Raw genomic sequence first — 25,638 nt, 5'->3', positions numbered from 1 at the left:
TAATGTTATTTGTGTTCTTTGATGTTTCCCTTTTAACACACAAAGCAACACCCTCTCCAGCATTTACCTGTTTCTCGCTTTATTTGGCAGACCCGTCAGCGATCCTGTTCTGTCTCCCTGTAATGTTTGTCTGATCCTGAATGGGATTGTGCTGAAAATCTTAATTTCTCTTAGGTGATTATGAAAGTATTTCTGTTTCTGATTTTTTCTTATTTGTAATAGTTCACAGTTATTTTAAATTATTAAATCTACACAATTGATCAGGACTTTTTCATTGTCAACAGGTTTTGCACAGAAATTGTGTCTTGTATAACAATTCTCCAATCCAATAATGGCATGAATTCCTTATGATGTGAGATAGGCGCCAGCGCCCCCCGCGACCCCGAAAGGGAATACGCGGTAGAAAATGGATGGATGGATGGATGGTGACTTATTGCTGTAATTAAAGGTAAAAAAAAAATACATGATTTGCAATGTTCCTTAAAATAATGAAACACATTTAATTCGAAAACAAATTACAAAATCGCGTTAAACTTGTTTGTTTTTGGGGTGTTTGTTTTCATTTGTTTTTCTCTCCTCCCTCCACCCTTCTACCCCCCCGCCCCTCGCCCGCCGCATGCTGCCGGGGACTCGGCAGCCAATGGGCGGCTGGCGTCCCCCCTCAGCCTCGGCGACATCCACCCAGCGAGGAGCGGACGTGCGCGGCGCAGTTGCGGTGTGCGGCCGACGCAGGCTGCTCTCATTCGGATACTCTCTCTTCCAGGCACCGGGGACGAAAGCAAGCGCCGTCAACCACCATCATCACCAGCACCACCGCCGCCACACCAGGTGAGAGGCTCGTTTTGTTGTCCGCTTTCGGAGGCGTGTTGGCCGGTTGGAGGATGAGGGGTTGGCGGTCATTGATGGTGCATGATGGGGGTGACGAGTCGCTTCAACTCGGCTGTGTTTCATTATTCATTAGCGGCACTTAATTCCATATGGCTTGTTTTTATTGACAACTTTTTTTATTTATTTTATTTTATTTTTTTAAACAGCGACTCCTCGCTCACACAGAAGCCTACTTTCTGCTGTTTAATGCGGGTATAAAAAACTTGGTTGGCTTCCACTCCCGCACGGGGGAGTTGCGCTGCTCCTCCCCCGGCCTCCTGCAGCGATAGTCGGCTGCAGGCAGGTGCGAAGCTTCGGTAAAGGTGGCGGATGTTCGGCACATTTTTTTTGGTATATTTTTATTTGACTTACATTAGAGTTGTGGCTTAATAGAATGTGACTTTTTTTAAATGTACATGTCATTAAAAATTCAATAAAGTTGTTAAAAGTTTCAACCAAACTCATTTTAGATAGGGGGCCAAATGGAGAAAAATCTACTCCCACGTGGACGTGACTGGTAAAATCACGGCATGATAACTAAAAAATAAAGACAAATTCAGATCTTTGTTTAAAAATAGAACGAACACATTCTGAAAATGTACAACTCATAGTGTTTTTTTTTTTGTTTACACTTACATGTTGCGGTTAATAGTATTCTATCTTGATTTGTCGTTATTTATACTTTCTGAATAAATAATGTGATAATGTTCATCAGGCAAATCATCGGTGTTAGTTTTCAATCTGTCAATATAAATTACAGGATGGTTTTTATTTATATACTGCGATGAGGTGGCGACTTGTCCAGGGTGTACGCCGCCTTCCGCCCGATTGTAGCTGAGATAGGCACCAGCGACCCCAAAGGGAATAAGCGGTAGGAAATGGATGGATGGATATTTATATAGTTTGATAATTATCCCCGACTGATGTACTAACGTGGTTTATTTTGTACATATGTTACAAATAATTGCTATTGTGACATCTAGTGGACACATTTAGAACAACGGTTTCTTTCACTTAAATATTTCAGGTTCATTTTTATACTTGCCAAACTTAGGGCCTGATCCGGCCCACGGGCCGTACGTTTACCACTCCTGGTTTAGCCCCTCCTGCAGGGCCGTACCAAGCTCTGACAGGGTCTAAGGGCATGTCCTCCTGCTTACAAGTGAATGGTCAGTTCTATATAAAAAAAAAAATCTATACATCCATAAATCCTTAATCGCTTACATGTCATTACATGGACAAAATGTGCAGCTGAGAGAGGTGAGAGCAGGTTTTCAGTCCAGGTTGCGCTGGTTTGATGCCTGCGAGATGAAAGCTGCACAGTGGAATGTGAGGCTGATCAAAGTGGTACAGGAAACACGGCAGGTGTTGAATATTTAAAGGATCTGCAAATAGCATGGCTTTATATGTGTGTGTGAGTGTGTTTGGGGTCCAGTGGGGGGCCACCAGAGCTGATGTGACAAGCAAGGTACGGGGGGGGGGAAAAAGAGCCATCGAAGCCATTTGCATCCTCTAAAGCAGAGCTCAGATTATAAAAGACACTCGCTCACATTTCATATTGCTCATCGCCCAAACTCAGCAGATTATGGTAGAGAGAGAGAGAGTGTGTGTTTGTGGGGAGTAGGGGGGGGGGGGGGTTAGGGCTTCAAAATAAAAGCTTCCATCTGCCTGCCTCCCCTGTCCCTGCGGTGGCCATGACGTCGCATGTTGGTGGCTCTTCACCCTGCGAGGGTGACCGCTGACCCGACTTGATGATGTTATGTGCGCTCCAGATGGGCGACATCGTTTGGATGATGGCGGATGTTTCCGCCGCCCCTCTGCCAGCCGGCATCTGGAGCTGATAACATCAGTCCCTGTGTCACCCGCGCACAGACGTGGACGACTCGGGAGCGTGCGGCCCCCGGCGGCTCTAATGGACATTTGAAGAAGTAAAGAGCACCTCGGGGCAGCGAGCGAGCGAGCTAGCTTGTTTGTCGGCGTGAGTCAGAGTCGGCGTGGAAAAAAAAGCAAACAAGGCGGCTTTTCTAACCTTTAGCTTTGTATTAGCGGCAGTCTTTCTTGGCTAATGTGCCCAGAAAGCTTTGATGCTGTGACTTTTTGGCTGCGGCCGCCATCAAAGTGTGTGAAGAAGGCCCTGACTCACGAGGTGACGAAAACGTGGCACACATTGAAGTTTTGTGTTTCTACACCAGACAAAAACACATCAGTCACTTGTCTTTTTTTTTGTGCGACCGCCATCTTTGTGCGACCGCGCTTCATGCAAGCCACGCCAAAAACTGGAGTGCACGGAGAAGAAGTGTTTCCAGTCTGTTTCTATTTAGGCCCTCTGAAATAGAGACAGGATTTATGGCTTTTGAGGAGCCGTTTAGAGGACTGGCTTCTTATCTTTTTTTAACTGCAATCAATCGCTTCATTCATATCAGTGTTGGGCCGTGAGCGCCCTCTAGTGCAGTGGTTCTCAACCTTTTTTCAGTGATGTACCCCCCTGAACATTTTTTTAATTCAAGTACCCCCTAATCAGAACAAAGCATTTTTGGTTGAAAAAAAGAGATAAAGAAGTAAAATACAGCACTATGTCATCAGTTTCTGATGTATTAAATTGTATATCAGTGCAAAATATTGCTCATTTGTAGTGGTCTTTCTTGGACTATTTGAAAAAAAAAAAGATATAAAAATAACTAAAAACTTGTTGAAAAATAAACAAGTGATTCAATTATAAATGAAGATTTCTGTGACGTTTGCTGGGCATAGCGATGCCAGATTTGTTTTTCCGTGGATGCGTTCTGGCAAGAACACAGCGTATAGTAAGAAATAAAGATTTATTTTAACTCGAAAACAGGCTAAGAACAAAAACACTGGTGCTAGGCAGAAAATGTAAGAAAAGGCGCTAGCATGGGAGCTAGGGAAACAAACAGAAACACTTACACTTGGCACAAAGGCACAAAAAGGGAAAAAAACCCACTAGCATGAGAGCTAGGGATAAATAAGGCGTAGCGCGAAAGCTAGCGAGTAAGAATATAGAAATCAGTCGTCACTGATTACGTGAAAGCAAATTAGGATCTGGGAAAGAAGGAACAAAAGGGGCAGGCTTCAATAAGGCAGTAATCAGCAAAAACAGGTGTGCGTCGAAAGCAAGGGGCAGGTGAAAACTAATAAGCAACCATGGTGACCGAACAAACAGGAACTGAGGAAGTCAAACAACAGAGTGTGATACAAAACTGGAACAAAACAAGAATAGGGAATGATCCGGGTAGCGGATCATAACAATTTCTACATTTAGAAGTAATCATCACCACAAAGTGCCCTCTTTGGGGATTGCAATAGAGATCCATCTGGATTCATGAAATTAATTGTAAACATTTCTTCACAAAAAAATAAATCTTTAACATCAATATTTATGGAACATGTCCACAAAAAATCTAGCTGTCAACACTGAATATTGCATTGTTGTATTTCTTTTCACAGTTTATGAACTTACATTAATATTTGGTTGAAGTATTATTCAATAAATATATTAATAAATGATTTTTGAATTGTTGCTATTTTTAGAATATTTTTTTTAAATCTCACGTTCCCCTTGGCATACCTTCAAGTACCCCCAGGGGTACGTGTACCCCCATTTGAGAACCACTGCTCTAGAGCAGTGTTTCTCAACCTTTTTTGAGCCAAGGCACATTTTTATGCGTTGAAAAAATCCGGAAGCACACCACCAGCAGAAATCATTAAAAAAACGAAACTCAGTTGACAGTAAAAAGTCGTTGCTGCAATTGTTGGATATGACTTTAAACCGTAACCAACCATGCATCACTATAGCTCTTGTCTCAAAGTAGAATCAGAATCATCCATCCATCCATCCATTTTCTACCGCTTATTCCCTTTGGGTTCCCGGGGGTGCCTATTTCAGCTACAATCGGGTTGAAGGCGGAGTACACACTGGACAAGTCGTCACCTCACTTTATTAATCCCATTGGGGAAATCAAACATTTCAGCACAATCCCATTCAAGATCTGACAAACATTACAGGGAGACAGAACAGGGTCGCTGACGGGTCTGCCAACTTCCAGCGCCCCTTACAAAATAGGTTGGATACAGTTAAACACTGGTCTAAGCCTGGGGCCCTGGAGAAGGGGTCCAGACTGAGGTCAAGGGAAAAAACAACTCATAGCCATAGCCATGTGTGTAAGAGGGAAACATCAAACATCAAATAACATTAAAAACATTAAAAGAGCAGAGCTGATGCAACCAGCCACTTCTACATCCAGCTATGAATTAATAGTAAAAGAAACATATACACTGTGGTGTTCCACACCATCGTCTGCTGTGGTGTGGGGGTGCATGGCCAGGGACAGAAGCAGACCCAACAAAGCAACCGAGAGAGCCGATTCCACTCTCGGCCGCGCACTAACACGGACAGTGTCCAGTCCGCATGGATGAGCGAGGACAGATAGATAGTTTGATGGTACTTTATTGATTCCTTCAGGAAAATTAAAATGCGTCTAAAATGGATGCGTTTAAGGAGACTGAGGTGTCTGATACCTGCTCATTCTGCCAATACACTGTGATACTTGTCCGTCCCATTGTACTGTCAGGACCTGTCACATCACGCCGTGACTTATTTTGACTTTTTCGCTGTTTTCCTGTGTGTAGTGTTTTAGTTCCTGTCTTGCGCTTTTATTTTGGAGGCTTTCTCTTATTTTGGTACTTTCCCGTTGCAGTTTCATGTCTTCCTTTGAGCGATTTCCCGCATCTACTTTGTTTTAGCATATTTCAGTTGTTTTTATCCTTCTTTCTGGGGAGGTTGTTGATTGTCATGTCATGTTCGGATGTACATTGTGGATGCCTTCTTTGCTCCGCAGTAAGTCTTTGCTGTCGTCCAGCATTCTGTTTTTGTTTACTTTGCAGCCCGTTCAGTTTTAGTTTCGTTCTGCATAGCTTTCTCTAAGCTTCAATGCCTTTTCTTAGGGGCACTCAACTTTTGATTATTTTTGGTTTAAGCAATACACACCTTTTTACCTGCACCCTGCCTCCCGCTGTTTCCGACATCTACAAAGCCATAAGCTACCGGCTGCCACCTACTAATATGGAAGAGAATTACACGGTTACTCTGCTGAGCTCTAAACGGCCCCGACACTCAACAACAACACATCATTTGCAGACTAGAATGACTGGTTTGCTGGTTTAACCCAAACAGGTGAAATTAGATAATCTCCCACGACACACCAGACTGTATCGCGACACAGTGGTTGAAAAACCCTGGTCTAGAGGGCCGCCAAAAAAATCTGGTTCTCAGTTGTGGCCTGTATGGGCCACAGAGCAATACTCAGTTGTAATACACTTTTCCAACACTTGTGGCAGTAATGACAATATAGAACAGGGGTGTCAAAGTCATTTTTGTATGTGTATATATATATATATGTATATATATATATATATATATATATATATATATATGTATGTATGTATGTATGTATGTATGTATGTATGTATGTGTGTGTGTGTGTATATGTATGTGTGTGTGTATATTGTATATGTATGTAAGTGTGTGTATATTGTATATGTATGTAAGTGTGTGTATGTGTATATGTATGTATATATGTATGTGTATATGTATTTATATATATATATATATGTATTTATATATATATATGTATATATATATATATATGTATGTATGTGTATATATATGTATGTGTATGTATGTGTATATATAAATATATGTATGTATTTATGTATATATATATATGTATGTGTATGTATGTGTATATATGTATGCATATATATATATATATGTATGTATGTATGTATATATATATATGTATGTATGTATATATATATACACGTGTGTGTGTATATATATATATATATGTATGTGTATATATATATATATATATATATATATATTTTTTTTTTCTATAGTCCAGTTGCCAGTCAGGCAGCACGTGCAGAGTGGGCAATTGCCGACGCTAAATTTGCGTGTGCATAAAAAAAAAAAAACGTCTCCCAGACAAACAGCTCACACCTCGCAATCAGTTCTCGTCCTTCGTGCAAAAGATTCAATTAGTTCGTGAACGTCACATGCCTACCCTGAAGCTCGGCTCGGTTGACGCGAGAACTCTCGGAGTTGGTCGCAGCTTTTCTACGGCCAGGCAGCATCTCCGCAGGGTTCCTCACTCGGGTTGGATTGTAAAGATGGACGCAGGCCAGAACTTCCCTAAACCCCCGTCCAAAAATTAAAAAAAAGTCCTCGCTTGGCTCCCCATAAGGCGCGGAGATGAAGGCGAGTAGATCCCAGCATTCACACCTCACGGAACAATGGCTAATTAGCTCCCCTGCTTTGTGCGGCACTTACGTCGGAGTCGTAAATCTATCTTCCGTGCGGATGAAGCTAACAGCCTGCATCCTAAGAAGTGGCAATGAGAGGAATCATGGCGCTTGGGGATGGCATCACTCGGTTTTGTTGTTTTCTTTGCTGGGTGGGAGACAAGAAAGTGTTGCCAATGTTGAAGAGGAGGCTGCCAACACACACACACACACACACACACTTACTGGATGAGCTCCACAGCCTTTCTAATTATGAGCGTTAGCTTCACAAACTGCCAGACTGGCTGTCCGCTCAGGTGCGAGAAAAAGGCGTGGACGACGCAGGAAGTGAAAGTGCGCCGTCTTCCTCCTCGCCACAATTGAACAAGATGTATTAGTGAGGCGGCGGGCGGCAGAAAGCGTGCTGCAGGCTGCTGTCGGCCGATGGTGATTTACAACAAAGCCCGTCGAAGCCCGGCACCGTTTCACAGGCGCCGGGAAATGACAGCGAGAGAGGAGTCGGCCTCCGCGCACACACACACACACACACACACACACACATACTGGTTATCATTTAGAATGGGGACCAAGTTTTTGATCATGACTTGTGGGGACCACCCTTTCAGAATGTGAAAAAAAAAATCCAGGAATTCACATTTTAGGAATTTTAAAGAATTTATTTGTAAATTATGGTGTAAAATAAGTATTTGGTCCACCATTCAAAGCTCTCACTGATGGAAGGAGGTTTCGGCTCAAAATCTCACGTTACATGGCCCCATTCATTCTTTCCTTAACACGGATCAATCGTCCTGTCCCCTCAGCAGAAAAACAGCCCCAAAGCATGATGTTTCCACCCCCATGCTTCACAGTAGGTATGGTGTTCTTGGGATGCAACTCAGTATTCTTCTTCCTCCAAACACGACGACTTGAGTTTATACCAAAAAGTTCTATTTTGGTTTCATCTGACCACATGACATTCTCCCAATCCTCTGCTGGGTTGCAGGTTCGATTCCCGCTTCCGCCATCCTAGTCACTGCCGTTGTGTCCTTGGGCACGGCACTTTACCCACCTGCTCCCAGTGCCACCCACACTGGTTTAAATGTAACTTCGATATTGGGTTTCACTATGTAAAGCTCTTTGAGTCACTAGATAAAAGTGCTATATAAATATAATTCACTTCACTTCACTTGCTGTATCATCCATGTATCCATTTTGGTATAAACTCAACTCGTCGTGTTTGGAGGAAGAAGAATACTGAGTTGCATCCCAAGAACACCATACCTACTGTGAAGCATGGGGGTGGAAACATCATGCTTTGGGGCTGTTTTTTCTGCTAAGGGGACAGGACGATTGATCCGTGTTAAGACTAAATGGGGCCATGTATCTTGAGATTTTGAGCCAAAACCTCCTTCCATCAGTGAGAGCTTTGAAAGGTTGACCAAATACTTATTTTCCACCATCATTTACAAATAAATTCTTTAAAATTCCTAGAATTCCTGGATTTTTTTTTTTTCACATTCTGTCTCTCACAGTTGAAGTGTACCTATGATGAAAATTATAGACCTCTGTCATCATTTTAAGTGGGAGAACTTGCACAAAAAAACTTTTTTGCCCCACTGTATGTTGATTAGAGAGGAAGCACTTCAATTTTTTTTTTAAACACTTGTTATTTCATATGTTGACCACAGGGGGAACACTTTTAAAGCCGACACTGTCCATTTGAAAAATCCCCCCTTTTTTAGGACCACCCTCATTTTGATAGATTTCACCACCAGGGGTGCAAATGAGACATTCTCTATTAGATGCAATGGTTTTCCGTACTGGGACCATGATTTATGTCCTAACATGTTCACCGCTCCTTATATGGAAGCTACTTTTCATTATTGATGTCTCAAGAAGGGTGGAAATACAAGAAGACACACACACCGGCCATGTCTCATTTCTTACAGTAGCTGCCCCTGCAAGGCGAGCGTGAGGGAAAGCGTGCTGACTTGAGGAAGGAAGAAGGCGAGCTAACTATCAGGAGTCCTCCTAAGGATGCCGAGCTGTCCGTCTTTTTCTTACATTGAAGGTGAAATCGATTTTTTGACCCCGGCAGGCGCGAGGTGGGGTGTGGGATTGGATTTGGAATTAAATCCCGATATCCAATATGTGTGTAGCGCGTGGTGGGGGGGAGGTGTGCAATAATCATCTAATAGTAGGAATCACAGACCCAGATCACTATCAAAATCTAATCAAGCCTCGCGTGGCTCCAGGCCCGTCTATGCAGCAGCAGCAGCTGCAGCAGCACACGGACGTCTTCACCACCTGCACACGCTGCATTTACTTCTACAAATTGCAACGTTTCGCTCACCTGGTCTTTTTTTTTTTTTTTTCACCCCTGCGTGGAAGTGTTACATGCAGGATTAGAAGTAGGCGGTCCTTGTGTTCCCACGTCTGGAAATAGTTGCCTGCGCAAGGAGGAAGAATTCATAGTCTGAGGAAGGACAAAATGTCACTTTAGACTATAACTATTGTCATTGCATGGAAAGAAAGGAGTTTTCAGTGCCTGCAGTTCCAGGGGCGCACAGAACAGGACCACTAATGGGTCGCCACAAGGTTGGCGCTCTGTAAAAAATAAATACATTTTAAAAAAAGGTAAACATGGCAAAAAAAGCAACTCCCGAACTATGTTGCTGTGGGAGGGGTACTCCATTTGAGACCAGGACAAAACCTTGGGCAACAATAAGAATATATATTTACGACACACAATACTTTTTTTTCCCCTGCGTTTTGTCTATCAAACGTGAAGCTGACACTTCTGATGGCAGTGCGTCAAAGAGAAGGACGGTTGAAGAGTCGTGTACTTTTTTGTATTTTTTCATTGTTGCCAACTTAGCAATATTTCTACCATAAATTCCGGACTATATGCCGTTCATTTTTTCCTACACTTTGCACCATGCAGCTTATAAGATGGTGCGGCTAATTTATGTTTTTTTTTCGTCAATTGTCATGTTTTGTGTTCGATAGTTTTCATTGAACCCAAGCAGAGGCACTAAAAATGTGTTATTGTTTGTGCAATGACACCATCTTTTAGACGAGTTCGCTCATGGCAGGTGCTGTGAGTTGAAAATGTACCTCCTGTTTTGCCTTGAACCAGAAGTACAACCGTACAAGTTTTCCAAAACAAAAAACCCCAAAAACAAGCAAATACGCTGAGAAAGTGTTGCTGCAGTGTCCTTCCACCAGTGTTTTTTTTGTTTTTTTAAACCAAAGAACCGTTCAGTCCATAGTGTTTCTATTCATATAAATTCTTCATTAACTCCATGCAATGTTTGTATCTTTTACAATCTAACTAAAACAATTCATACTTACTAAACTGTCCCATGTGTGATGTCTGTAGGAGTGTTTTCATGCATGTTTGTACGCGCTATTGTAATGTAATGACGCTTGTGTCGTTAGCATTAGCTAATATGCTAACACATTTACGAGTGGCTGTGTAAGTATTATGAGAGGGGTACTCAGTTTGAGACCAGGACAAAACCTCGGGCAGCAATAAGAACATATATTTACAACACACAATCCTTTTTTTTCCCCTGCGTTTTGTCTATCAAACGTGAAGCTGACTCTTCTGATGGCAGTGCGTCAAAGAGAAGGACGGTTGAAGAGTCGTATACTTTTTTGTATTGTTTCAGCGTTGCCAACTTAGCAATATTTCTACCGTAAATTCCGGATTATATGCCGTTCATTTTTTTCCTACACTTTGCACCATGCAGCTTATAAAATGGTGCGGCTAATTTATGTTTTTTTTTCGTCAATTGTCATGTTTTGTGTTCGATAGTTTTCATTGAATCCAAGCAGAGACACTAAAAATGTGTGTTATTGTTTGTGCAATGACGCCATCTTTTAGACGAGTTCGCTCACGGCAGGTGCTGTGAGTTGAAAATGTACCTCCTGTTTTGCCTTGAACCAGAAGTAAAACCGTACAAGTTTTCCAAAACAAAAAAACCCCAAAACAGGCAAATATGCTGAGAAAGTGTTGCTGCAGTGTCCTTCCACTAGTGTTTTTTTTTTTTGTCAACCATTCAGTCCATAGTGTTTCTATTCTTATACATTCTTCATTAACTCCATGCAGTGCTTGTATCCTTTACAATATAACTATAACAATTCGTTCTTACTGAACCATCCCATGTGTAATGTATGTAGGAGTGTTTTCATCCATGTTTGACACATGCTATTGTAATGTAATGACGCTCGTGTTGTTAGCATTAGCAACTATGCTAACATGTTTATGAGTGACTGTGTAAGTATTATTAACTTACAATGGCATTCTTTTTTTATTGTTTCATTTTCACAAATTCCTCAGTAAATTCCCCAAAACGTCACAGTGGAAGTTATTGAGTCTGTTTAGCTGATTGGAAAGCTAGCTTTCGCAGCTAGTGTGTCCATGACAATGACTTATGTTTTGTTTGATCAGCCATTTTACTGCCTTGTCACAGACACCGTTTGGAAATAATTATGTTATGTAAATAAACATTTACATAATATTTCTGTGTAAATAACTCATTTCACAATGTATGTATGTCCGATGTGACTTATATATGGAAAAATATTTATTTTTTAAATGAGTGTGGAGTCCGGAAAATATGGTAGCAAGTATTCAGACTCTTCTAGATTGTCTTCTAAAAAAAACAAAAAAACTAGTCGTGACAAATGTAGCACCCCCCACCTCTCGCGTCCAAAATCCTTTACGAGCGACTTTGTCTTATTTGCACTTTTTTAGCTTTTCCACTGCGTCTTTTTTTTTTTCCACCCCTCCAATACATAAAAATAGCATGCAGATGCGTCACGGCCAACTCTGTGAACGAGACACAGGCATCATCTAGCGCTCCGCTCCCCTCCCCAACCTACTGCCACCAAAAGATCGAAGTCCTGTGGGAAACGCTGTCGTCTGTGTCCCTAATGAAGTGGCACATCTGGGAACAGGGACAAAACGGTCAAAAGCGTTCAATAAAAATAAAAAAAAAAGTTATATTTGAACATGTGGAAGGATCTGCTCCTATAAAATGGAAACCGTGACAACTAAGCAGCGTAGTGGTCCCAATAAGCCTGTTTCTCCCTCACTTTCAGCAAGGACATATTGTAGTTTTATTCTTACTTTCAAGTGATTACTTTTTAAAGCAGATGGGTCACACATTTGCATTGTGATTAATCGTGATTACCGTATTTCCTCAAATTGCCGCCGGGGCGCTAATTAATTTAAAACCTCTTCTCGCTCCTGCGCTTACCAAGGGCATGCGCTAATTATTTTAAAACCTCTTCTCACTCCGGCACTTACCAAAGGCATGCAGTAAAAATGTGCGTGTGATGTAAGGATACCATCATGAAAAGTACATTTGATTAAAAAAACTTTATTATGGTATTACCTTTACTTATAAATATAGTCCATGCCAGCTCCTACTGATCAAAAGCATCGATAACTTGTTTATAAAGTCTTCCTTATCTTTCTTCAGTTTTAAAAGTCTCTCTGTCTCGATGGAGATCTTCCTTTATTACCTCCTGCTTCGATTTGAATTCCAGTTTAGAAAACTGTTTTATTTTATTGCTGGTCCAGTTCATGGTCGGTTAGTGTCTAGCCATAGTGCGCTCTGATAGCAGACCGCTGCTATCAGTTAGCTCGGCTCCTCACGGGCAACGACAGAATTATCCTCGGTCAACTCCCCCTCTCGTTCTCGATCTCTTTATCCCACCGCTGCCACCAGGAAGTGTTATTGTATAAATAATACACTGGGTATTTAGGACTGGAACATGCTTTATTTCAGCCCGGTTGTTTACATAGCCAGCATAGGAGTGTTACAAACTAAAAGGTCCGTCATATCCGTCCCAGCACATATCACATGACTCATTTAACTTCTTCTGCAACCGAGTAGTCGCAAGAAGGATCACTAGCACCCTCTACCATCAGGAGGCGGGAGTCATTAAATGACTCATATTTGACACACGCAGCTACGGTATTGTGGCAGTCTCAAGCCGTCGTCTTGCGGGTTCCCAGGACCACCAAGGAAGGACATGGCTTAAGCAGTTTGACTTTGTTTATTTTGCAATAAAACCTCAGTCCAGGTCGCTCTTCCGCTCCTCCACTCCGCTCGCTCGCCGCCATCTATGGCCGGGCTCTAGCCTGCCCTGCTGTCTGTCGGACCGTCGGCTCCACCTCTCCACAGGTACGGGTATATTAATAAAACATAGCTGCTTACTGTTCTTTATAGCATACCGGTATTCAATAACTTGGACCTTAAATCATACTGAATAGCTCTTAATCTTCTTCCCTTTATGCGATTTCAAATTACCGGTATTGAAATCAGCCTCCTCCATTTTGAAAATGATGACAGAGGAAGTGTCACTCGTGACGTCACGAGTTTGACCCGGCGGTAATACTAAGCATGCGCTCATTATTTTGCAAAGCGAATTTGACCCGGCAGGCTCATACTATATGTCCGGCGGAAAATCAAGGAAATACGGTAATCGCAGTAAATGACTTGCATGCATAATTAAAATAATTTTTATAGTTCAAGACTTACGGTCATTCTGAAAACATCACTGCACGACAAAATGGCAGCTACAGTTTCCATCATAAAGATCTAAAAATTTAGGAATGTCCGGCGGGCCAGATTGAAACGCTTAATTTTTAATTTTCCCCTGTTTGACATGTCGACGAGAAATTTGCAGGGTTGATACTTTAACAAACTACCCCGAGGGACCAAAATGAAATATATGACACACGGAGGTGACAATAAATTGTGAATACGACAATCCGACACCAGAATATGTGGGCGTGGCCTGGTGCCTCAAAACATGAAACATCAATGTGAACGACTCCAGCCGTCGTCTTGTGGATTGCATGGACCACCCAGGAAGGACATTGTGTCGAGCAGGTTTGACTCTTTTATTTTTTCAAATAAAATCAGTGTTGATTTGGTCGCTTGTCAGTTCCTACTCCTCCGCTGCTCGTCTCGGTCTGCTTTTCAGCTGCCGGTGTCGTCGTCTTCCTTTGGGGCTCATTCTCGAGTCGGCCTTGTTCGTCTGCTTCTGCTGTGCTGCGGGCACTCCGCCTCTTCCTTTTGATCTTTCCTCCTTCTCCCCTTTTAAACACTGTGAGGAGATAGGCAAATTGTGAGCCGGTGTGTGAGCCACGCACCTGATCTCGATTGCTGCACCCCCCGCCTCTTCCTTCCGCTGCATTCTCCGCCTCCTGGCCGCCATCTTGAGCAGGGCCAACGCGTGTCCCGCCCCGCCGTCGGCTCAGCCTCTCCACATTCAATAACTTGGCTCCCCAAAATTAGCTCTTTCGACACCCTTATGGTGTTTATTTTCTTCACATAGTTTATTTTCTTCACATAATCGTGCAAGCAGCATGCTGACTAATAAACCCGTCAAAGTGACTGTATCGCTGACATTGCAGTTTTCCTCAACAAAGCACATGCAGTGTGTTTGTGTGTATTCAAGCCCCCGCGCGGATCTTTTTTCCACAGGTTTCACCCCGCCCCACACCACCCAACATCCTCGCTTATGCTGCTTTCTTGTCTGTGCAAAGCCCCCCGGGCTTAAGTCGGCCCGCAGTCAGCGGACGCGGCGACGCTAAAGGCTGTCTCGGGCCGGGCCGCTCAACGTGACAGCCAGTTAATAAGTGCATGGCAGAGCGGGCGCGGGGCAGCTGACATGGAGGTTTGGTTTGGATGGAGAGAGGGTGGTGATGGGCGGGGGTGTGGGGCGGGGGGGTTAATATTGACCCAGGGATGACAGGAGGCTAATAGGGGATCAGAGAGTCCAGTGTTAGCGAGCAGCTGGACTGTAGGGGGTGTGGAAGGGATGGGGTGAAGTGAAAGTTGAGGGAAGGAAGTCATTAGGGAGCGATTTGGATTTATTGTTAAGTAATTTGTTGTGCTGCAAGTCATATACATTTAAAGAAATATCACACTGTCATTTTTAAAATTGTTGTTACTATAATTCAAGGGCAGGGAACCTATGGCTCTTTTGATGACTGCGTCTGGCTCTCGGATAAATCTGAGCTGACTTTGCTTAACACGATAAGTAATGAATAATTCCACTTGTAATCACAGTGTTGAAAATAATGTTCAAAATATAAAACATTCTCATGCATTTTTAATCCATCCATCCGTTTTCTACCGCACCTGTCCAAGAAGTTGCATTAATGGTAAGAATGGTAACCTGAGAGCCCGTTTCAGGGTTACAATATTGTCCTTTTTTTCAATAAGTCTCTCAGTTGCTTTCCAGCAATTGTATTTTTCTCTGACGTCTTTGCTCGTGCTCTGGCTCCAGCTCCAACCCCATTTCTCCTCCTGGCTGCTGCTTATAACAGAGCGACAGGTGATTAGATAACAAGGCCCAGGTGGGCCATCTAGGCACCTATCGCTGATTTCGAGGCTGATCGCGGCAACACCCCGCTTCGCTGCAGGCCCACAGGCCACGCCCCCTCCACTGTTGGCTTCCGAATAACACTGTTATTACAAAGAACAAGAGACCTATTATACTCTGGAAATGTTGGTCTTACTTAAAAATGCACCCGTTTAGTTGTGTTCAGTGTTAGAAAATATATTATATGGCTCTTACGGGAATACATTTTGAAATATTTGTCTTTTTGGCTCTCTCAGCTATAATTGAATAGTTATTTATAAGTATGTCTGTGCAGGGCTGCAAATAATAATCAATTCAATCGATTATTTATATTACAAAAAAATTGTGTTGCTTCAATTAATTGTATATTTATTTTTTTTACCCTTGCTTTCGTAGTTTATGATGGGTTTTTATTTTTATTTGATTTTTTAATAATATTTTTTGTTTTTGGGTTTAACTAATATACACGATAAAAATCTGAACTTTTCATATTTCATAGCTTGAAATACGTAAACATAATTTCCACAGAGCAATAGAACGCACACAATAGCCTGCAAGATGTTACGTCTGTTCGGCATCGTGGTGCCGGGTTCGATTCCCTCGAGGATGCGTCAAAATAGAACACAGCAAAGGTAAGGTTTAACTATTTATTTGAATAACAAAAGGTGCTAGAAAACAAAAATACTGGAGCTAAGGAAAGGCAAACAAAAGACGCTAGCATGAAAGCTAGGATAAACAAATAGTCAATTAAACTGGCACACAGGCACACAAAGGGGAAAACAAAACATTTAGCATGAGAGCTAAGAATAAATACAATTGCGCAGTGTGAGAGCTCGCGAGAATACTACAGGAATTGCATTTAAGCAAAAGTGCAAAGCAGACGTACCGTTGTGTGAAAAAAAATTAGAGTCCCAGGCAGAAGAACGAAAAGAGGAAGGCTTATAAAGGGAAGGTGATTAACAGAGAACAGGTGTGCAGGAACCGGGAGTAACAGCTGAAACTAATAAGTAACCATGGTGATGGACTAAACGGGAAATAAACGGATCAAACGGAGAATAAGAACAAAGATGGAAAAACAAACAATAATATGTGAAGATCCGAGTCACGGATCGCAACACAAGAGTGGAATGTTTTTTTTTTAATACCACATTTTCTGGACTTTAGAGCGCACCGGACTATAAGCCATAGGGCTGCGAATCTTTGGGTGTCCCATGATTCAATTCAATATCGATTCTTGGGGTCGGGATTCGATTATGTTTCGAAATTTTTCGATACAACGCGATTTTCGATTGAAAAACGATATATTTCAGATTGAAAACGATTCATTCGATACATAGGATTTCAGCAGGATCTACCAGCAGCTTTTATAATTGTAAAGGACAATGTTTTATCAGCTGATTGCAATAATGTACATTTGTTTTAACTATTAAACGAACCAAAAATATGACTTATTTTATCTTTGTGAAAATATTGGACACAGTGTGTTGTCAAGCTTATGAGATGCGATGCAAGTGTAAGCCACTGTGACACTATTGTTCTTTTTTTTTAGTTTTATTATTGTCTAATGATAATGTCAATGAGGGATTTTTAATCACTGCTATGCTGAAATTATAATTAATATTAATACTGTTGTTGATAATATTCATTTTTGTTTCACTACTTTTGGTTTGTTCTGTGTCTTGTTCATTCTTCATACATATGTATTTTTCATACTACCTAACGGTACCTGTTCTTGGGTTTTTAGGATCTGAAAATGTCAAAAACAAGGAGGCATTGCGGACATATTTATTAAAAAAAAATCTTGAATTTGCCTTAATTTGTGACGTTTTTCCCAAGTGTGCCATCAGCAGATATTACCATATATGGTAGAAATTGACCAAAAGTGCTTTGCACGAGTCCGCCGTTGTAGTCAAACGCTGTCGTCAATTTGCTCCTTCTTTTTTGCTAGCCTCCTGTTGTGGGTCCGACTGGCTCGTACATGCACATGTATCCTCCGCTGTTGCCATTTGGTGGGGAAAATCAGCTGTCAAAGTGGAGGCAAGTGAATAAGGCTGCCCACAAAACAGGGCATTCAGAAAACGGCGAGAAGATAGCGTACAAGTTGTAATGATAACTGTGACCATTAGATGGCAGGTTGACGTCTCCTGTTCATTATATGACGCCAGCAAGTACCCGTAAGCAAGCAACACCACAACTTTGATGTTTCATTGAGGATATAGAACATTACACACGGCACTCAAAATATTTTAGTATGACTTTAAAGCAGGACCGCTGATGGATTGTGGAAGCATTACGGCTACCGTAGTCAGACGTACTGTGCTTCAACATACGTCTATTGTTATGGTGGGTGTACAAGGACACCAAAATGGCACCTATTGGGAGAGATATTATCTGGCGTTTTGTTTCACCTTCTTCTGCAAAACCCACTTTTCTTACCTATTGCTACCTGCTGATGTGTATTTATTATCTGCATAAATCCCGGAAATGTGTGCACGTCTGCATTTGTCGTCAATAAGAGCCTTCTTTTTCTCTATCCTCTTGTCGTGGGGCATCCATCCTCTACTGTTGCCATTTCTAATACAGAGTAGTGTCTCATGTCAGTAGACTCGCTATGGAAGCGCTAAAAACTACCGGTACAAAACAATTGACGGGGAGAAGACGCTGTCGAAGTGGAGGCACGTAAATAAAAACCCCTCACAAACAGAGCATCCTGAAGGGACGGTCAGAAAACGGCTTAAAGATGACCTGTTAAACATAATCTATGCAACATGTTGAACAAAGAACCACCATTACATCTTATGTACACCAGTGTTTTCCAACCACTGTGCCGCGGCACAACAGTGCACTGTGAGATACAATCTGGTGCGGTATAGCTCGGTTGGTAGAGTGGCCGTGCCAGCAACTTCAAGGTTCCAGGTTCGATCCCCGCTTCCGCCATCCTAGTCACTGCCGTTGTGTCCTTGGGCAAGACACTTTACCCACCCGCTCCCAGTACCATGTATGCGTGACCCAGTGGGAGAGTGGCCGTGCGCAACCCGAGGGTCCCTGGTTCAATCCCCACCTAGTACCAACCTCGTCACGTCCGTTGTGTCCTGAGCAAGACACTTCACCCTTGCTCCTGATGGGTGCCGGTTGGCGCCTTGCATGGCAGCTCCCTCCATCAGTGTGTGAATGTGTGTGTGAATGGGTAAATGTGGAAGTAGTGTCAAAGCGCTTTGAGTACCTTGAAGGTAGAAAAGCGCAATAGAAGTACAACCCGTTTATTTATTTATTTAGTTATTGGGTTTTACTTTGTAAAAGCGCTTTGAGTCACTAGAGAAAAGCGCTATATAAATATAATTCACACTAATTCACTGGTGTGCTGTGGGAGATTATGTAATTTCACCTAATTGGGTTAAAAATCAATCAATCAATGTTTATTTATATAGGCCTAAATCACAAGTGTCTCAAAGGGCTGCACAAACCACAACGACATCCTCGGTACAGAACCCACATAAGGGCAAGGAAAAACTGACCCCAGTGGGACGTCGGTGACAGTGACTTTGAGAAACCTTGGAGAGGACCGCAAATGTGGGCAAAGACGCGGAAGGAGATTTTAACAACACAATTCTAAAGCTTATTTGTATATCAGATTGTATATTGTATTTTTACCCTTTGCGTTCAGATTTTGCTGTTTGTCGTGTTTTGGTCGATTGTAAAATATGTCGATCGAGAGGGGGTGTGACGGTCATATGTTGTCAATATTTTGTGTTTTGTCGTTCATAGAAAAATGTACAATTACATTCCGTTTTTTTAAGGAGGTTTGTCAAAACGTTTTTAGCATTCAATCAAACATTATTGGGCCGGGCTACGGCGTGCCCTACCTCGCTGTCGGACTGCCAGCCACACCTCCTCGCCGCCATCTTAGGCCGGGCTACGGCGTGCCCTACCTCGCTGTCGGACTGCCAGCCACGCCTCCTCGCCGCCATCTTGGGCCGGGCTATGGTGTGTCCTGCCTCGCTGTCGGACTTTTTTACCTACTCAGTGGCCTAGTGGTTAGAGTGTCCGCCCTGAAATCCTTAGGTTGTGAGTTCAAACCCCGGCCGAGTCATACCAAAGACTATGAAAAAATGGGATCCATTGCCTCCCTGCTTGGCACTCAGCATCAAGGGTTGGAATTGGGGTTTAAATATCCATAAATGATTCCGGGGCGCTGCTGCCCACTGCTCCCCTCACTTCCTAGGGGGTGGGTCAAATGCAGAGGATACATTTCACCACCCTTTAGTGTGTGTGTGTGTGTGTGACAATCATTGGTACTTTAACTTTAACATTAACTTAACTACGGCGTTGCTTGCCTCGCTGTCGGACTCCAGGCCACGCCTCTTCGCCGCCATCTTGGGCCGGGCTACGGCATGGCCTGCCTCGCTGTCAGACTGCCGGCTCCGCCTCCCCACACCGGCCCTCAGACATTTCTTTCTCTAAATTTGGCCCCCCAGTCAAAATAATTGCCCAGGCCTGCTCTTCAGTGACCTAGTGGTAAACATAATAACATCATTTTAAAAGAAAAACTAACGTTTCAACAGATCAAAATAAACATTCCTCTCGAGATAGCTTCTGGAAACTAAAGCAAAGTTTTGGGGACTAACATTTCCGCGGGAGGCAGGCCTGAAGTTCACCCCTCCGACCGTGAAAAGAAACAAATCGATTAGATTTCACATGACGGAGGGAAAATTGTTAAAACTCGACTCATCAATAATCGATGAGTCACGGCTGCCTTTTGCTTCGCAGTTAAGATGCTTCCGCTGAAGGTCGTCTGCGGTTTGTTTGGCGTATGGTGCGTGTGTGTGTGTGCGTGTGTGTGTGTGTGCGTGTGTGTGTTTTTGTGACAGGCGGCTGCTGCTCGGGCGTCTTTGTGTGACTTTTAGCGTGTCACTTTGTCTGCGGCGTGCTGAAAGCAGAGTGATTTGATTGTGCTCCCTAACCGCCTGCAGGAGGAATGACGCGCGTTATTGCACATGACAACAACACTGTGGCTTTTACACAAAAATGTTGCTTTCCAGGAGGGCGGGGGTGGGTGTGCACACTCCTTCCTGCCACCCCGGGCCCATCACCCTCAAATGGAGGCCCCTCCCCCCTGCAGATAAAGGCCTCCTGTCTATTTTGTGAATGATATCAGAACTCCATTGTGTCCCCAATGCCTTTGTGGCTTTCTTCTTATCATTTTTTCCCTTTCTTTTCTGTCGTTTCTGTAAATGAACAGGCGGCACGTCGGCAAAAGCTCCCTATTTTTCTCTCAATCCAACCCCCCGAGTGAGAAAAGGCGAGCCGGGCGCCATTGTGGGCTCCCTCTCCAGCGAGGCAGGGGAAATAAGAGGGAAGGCGCTCCGAACAAACTACCTGCGCGGCCGCGGGGGGAAGGACACAATGCACACATCTGTGCCGCAACACAGGACACGCGCTAATAATAGTGCGGCGCCGTGTAACCCCGTCTCGGGAGCTGTCCACGCCGGAGAAAAGGTCACGCCGGCGCGCCGCTTTTGACGTGAATAACTGACAAACTGATGTTTGGGGGTCTCGCAGGCCTCCAATTAGGCTTTGACGGCGCGGTGGAGGAGAAATGGGGCAGGTCGCTTGAAGTGGTGAGGTGCGGATCGATACGGACATGTCGATAGCGCCGATACCGGATCTTTATGCTCCAATCAAAATATCGATACTTTAGTTCAGGGAGGTCCAAATTTTTACTGAACAATCGAAAGTATGCGGGGCCCATTGATACTGTTTTACTGAAATTAAAAATATACTATTCATTATTAGAACATTTCAGCTTTTTCTAATTACATAACGATTATTTTGCTATTTGTCGATACGGAAAAATCAATAGCGCCGATACCGGATCTTTATGCTCCAATCAAAGTATCGATACTTTAGTTCAGGGAGGTCCAAACTTTTAATGAACTATCAAAAGTATGTGGGGCCCATTGATATTGTTTTATTTAGATTAAAAATATACTATTAATTTTTAGAACATTTCAGCTTTTTCGAATTATATAACGATTATTTTGCTATTTGTCGATACGGAAAAATCAATAGCTGGATCTTTGTGCTCCAATCAAAGTATCGATACTTTAGTTCAGGGAGGTCCAAACTTTTACTGAACAATCGAAAGTATGCGGTGCCAAATGATAGTTTTATTTAAATTGAAAAATATATTATTAATTATTAGAACATTTCAGCTTTTTCTGATAACATAACGATTATTTTGCTATTTTCCCCCTACATTTTTACAATTTTTTCCCTGTGTAATAATTGAATACAAATAATAATACAGCTATTTAACTGCATAACCTGTTGTCAAAAATTATGCCTGTACAAAAATATTAATTTCAGTTAGGCATTCAAGTCTTCATTACGGTTGTTGTAATTTTTCCAATTAATTTATGAATTAATGAACTAAATAAAATTTTTTTATATTTTATTTTTATTTTGAGAGCTTTTAGTATTTTAGATCAGGGGTGTCTAAACTTTTTCCACCAAGATGTAACAATATAAAAATAATGCTTAAAACAGTTTGCAGGTTTCCCTGCAAAACAGGCTGACTTAACGGATACAGCACAGAAACCTTGACTATATATATATATATATATATATATATATATATATATATATATATATATGTTTTTTTTTTTTGTTTTTTTTTTTTTTGTTATTATTTCTTTTTTAAAGACAAAACTTTGTGTTACAGGTGAATAAGTGATAGGGTTGTCAAAAATAAAATGTGATTTTCAGATTAATAGTGATTCTTATTTGTAACTATTCTTTATCAATTCAAAAAATCCAAAATGTATTTATTATTTTTTTTATGTATTTATTTATTAAATTATTCCTGTCCAGCCACTCAGACAAATAATATCCAGTCCTGTCCACTTTATTTATATACCACATTTAAACAAAATGTTTCCAATGTGCTGCACAAGAATATTAAAAACAACATTCAAATACTATCCTGAGCTCCACCAATGACGGAATAAAACCAAAAAATTAAAATAAATACATATTAAACATATATAAAAACAATATAAAATAAATATGATTAAAAACGATTTGAAGGCTGAAACCAATTAAAACAGTAATATATATTGATGTAGATCAGGGGTCGGCAACCTTTACCACTCAAAGAGCCATTTTGACCCGTTTCACAAAGTAAAGAAAACAATGGGAGCCACATAACACTTTTGAAATTCATAATGAAATAATCCTGCATACAGAGTTGTTTTTTTGCTTTGTGCTATGTATAAACCAGGGGTCTCAGACACACGGCCCGCACCTTAATGTGAAAATGTAATGTTAGTGCGGCCCGCGAGTTTTATATGAATGCCGCTTGACAGCGTCACACCTGACAACCGTCCCAATTTTCCCGGGAGACTCCCGAATTTCAGAGTGATTATTCTCTCGAATGTATGCTGGTGTTCACCTAATGAACAATAATAAGGGCGTACAATGATGTCACTACCGCCCTCTACAGCTTGTACAAATAGTTTGCCAGCCCAAAGAATTGTTTGACGAGACTATTCCAGACACACGTAAGAGACTGCAAGGCATACTTAGTCAACAGCCATACAGGTCACACTGAGGGTGGCCGTTTAAACAACTTTAGCACTCTTACAAATATGCGCCAAACTGTGAACCCACGCCAAACAATAATGACTAACACATTTCAGGAGAACATGAGCACTATAACACAACATAAACACGACAGAACAAATACCCCAAATCCCATGTATCCTGCCCCTTCCGGGCTCCATTAAACACCCAGCTTCCACCAACCCAACCCCCCCTTCCGTGCGTCGTTTGAGGTGGGCAGGGTTGGGTTGGTGGTAGCTGGGTGTATAATGGAGCCCGGAAGAGTCAGGATACATGGGATTCTGGGTATTTGTTCTGTCGTGTTTAAGTTGTGTTATAGTTCAGATGTTCTCCTGAAATGTGTTCGTCATTCTTGTTAGGTGTGGGTTCACAGTATTAGTAAGAGTGTTATAGCTGTTTATATCACAACCCTCAGTGTGACCTGTTGAGCAAGTATGCCTTACAGTTGCGTCTGAGTTCAGATAGAGGTTGCATGCAAAATGTGACCGGATGGCCGGCACGCAGATAGCATGGTGAAAATCCTGGCGCGATGACATGTAGAAAGGGTGTTAGTGGCATTGTCATCACGGCACGCCCTCAAGGTTGACGTCTGGGTGAAAATCGAAAAATGTTTACCCGGGAAATTTCTGATAGAGACATTAAAATTGGAAATCTACCGGACTTCTCCGGGCGGTCGGCAAATATGCGGCTGAGCCACATCAGAGTGGTCAAAGAGCCGCATGCGGCTACGTAGCCGCGGGTTGCCGACTCCTGATGTAGATGATCATATCTGCTGAACAGATTTACTTTAGAAAAGAGAATTGCTGAATACTTCTCTTGTTGCCTTATTTGTCCATCCATCCATTTTCTACCGCTTGTCCATTTTGGGGTTTACGGGGGGGTGCTGGAGCCTATCTCAGCTGCATTCGGGCGGAAGGCGGTGTACACCCTGGACAAGTCGCTACTTCCCCGCAGTGCCTTATTTGTATTTGACTTTATTAAATGTTTGGTTATAATTTTCTTCTAAGTAATATATAAATTGACCAGATATGTTTTATGTATTTTATAGAGGAATGTAGTTAATCATGGAACTGGCACCCAATGTTATTAAAAAATGTATTGATTTTGTATCGGGAATCAATCCTAACTCGATTCCTTACCCCCAAGAATCGAATCAAATCGACAGCCTCTATGACTCAATTAAAAATGTCAGCTTTTTCTAATTTCGATTATTTGTTCTTGTCTCTGTTGTTTGTTTGGAGATGTCAATATTTGAAAATATGCTAATTTTAGCTGACACATCAGGTTTAAATGTCTGGGTTGGTAACGTGAATCTGTGGTGTCGCACATGACGAGCGGGAAGCCCCTGCGGCGCTCGCTGAGTTTGATCTAATGAAGGCGAAGGCAAACTGCGGTTATTGTTTGCCAGAGGACAAAGTGCGCTATTGCCCCGGGACTTTCTTTGAAATGGAAAAATGGCATTAAACATTCCATTTGTGTTAATTACGCCGCAACTCTCATTAGCATCGGCGCCCCTCGTTGGTTGGAGGCGTCCGTGGCGCGCGGCCTCGGGCCTCGGCGAGCCGGCGAGGTTGCCGGATGACTCGCCGCGGCGAGCCTGCGAGACCTCGCTCGATCGACTTCCTCAACGCTGATTCGATTAATCAAAGCTGTAATTCAATCCAGCGGACGGAGACTTCCAGCTGTGAGCCTCCGAGTGGCTCTCAAGGGAGTCTGGAGGGGCCAGACGGGGATTTAGTGACACTTGATGGGGTCAAAGGTCACGCTAACAGCGGCAAGTGGCATGTGGAAGTGCACAAATAAGCTAAATGTCAGAACAATTGTCCCTAAGTTATCGCAAAACTGTGTTCCCATGAGTTCCCGGCGAGAAGAAAAAAGTTTTCTTTGAACCTACCGAGAAGAAGGCTTGTAAAACTCCACCCTGTAGGATGGGAAGCAACATGAAGGTGTTCTGTTTCTTGCATGTATTGTAATCCACGGAAAGATTTTGTTTTTACCCGAGAACCACAAAGCGGAGAGAAAGCAGGATCTGCCAAAGTTCCAGGCACCTCTTCTTTGAACTGTTGTAATCAACGGGAATGGCTCTTTATGACCCCCGACCCTGAGAAACAGCTATTGCCATGTAATCAGAGAAAGTCCAAGTATAAGAGGAGGCATACAATCTCTCGCCAGAGTCTCTCTTCAATTGAGCCAAATTTAATTATCCATCCATCCATCCATCTTCTTCCGCCAATCCGAGGTCAGGTCGCGGGGGTAGCACCCTAAGCAGGGAAACCCAGACTTCCCTCTCCCCAGCCACTTCGTCTAGCTCTTCCCGGGAGATCCCGAGGCGTTCACAGGCCAGCCGGGAGACATAGTCTTCCCAACGTGTCCTGGGTCTTCCCCCTGGCCTCCTACCGGTTAGACATGCCCTAAACACCTCCCTAGGGAGGCGTTCGGGTGGCATCCTGACGAGATGCC

At 42.7% G+C, this 25,638-nt stretch overlaps 1 protein-coding gene across 2 annotated transcripts in view; it reads left to right on the top strand.

Moving 5' to 3' along the window:
- The first annotated feature begins 630 nt into the window (after positions 1 to 630).
- The window catches only part of LOC133569293 (cadherin-6-like), a 134,957-nt gene continuing 109,949 nt past the window's right edge, over positions 631 to 25,638 (top strand). The window contains exon 1 of one of the 2 annotated variants that reach the window (XM_061921523.1): positions 631 to 828. The gene's annotated coding sequence lies outside the window, so the exon portion shown is untranslated. The remainder of the gene's footprint in view (positions 829 to 25,638) is intronic. The other variant, XM_061921524.1, reaches the window with a different exon arrangement.

Source organism: Nerophis ophidion, linkage group LG15 (genome assembly GCF_033978795.1).
Source record: "Nerophis ophidion isolate RoL-2023_Sa linkage group LG15, RoL_Noph_v1.0, whole genome shotgun sequence".
In the NCBI taxonomy this organism is placed as follows: domain Eukaryota; kingdom Metazoa; phylum Chordata; class Actinopteri; order Syngnathiformes; family Syngnathidae; genus Nerophis; species Nerophis ophidion.
Note: the sequence above shows the minus strand (reverse complement) of the source record. Positions and strands in the feature narration are given on the sequence as shown.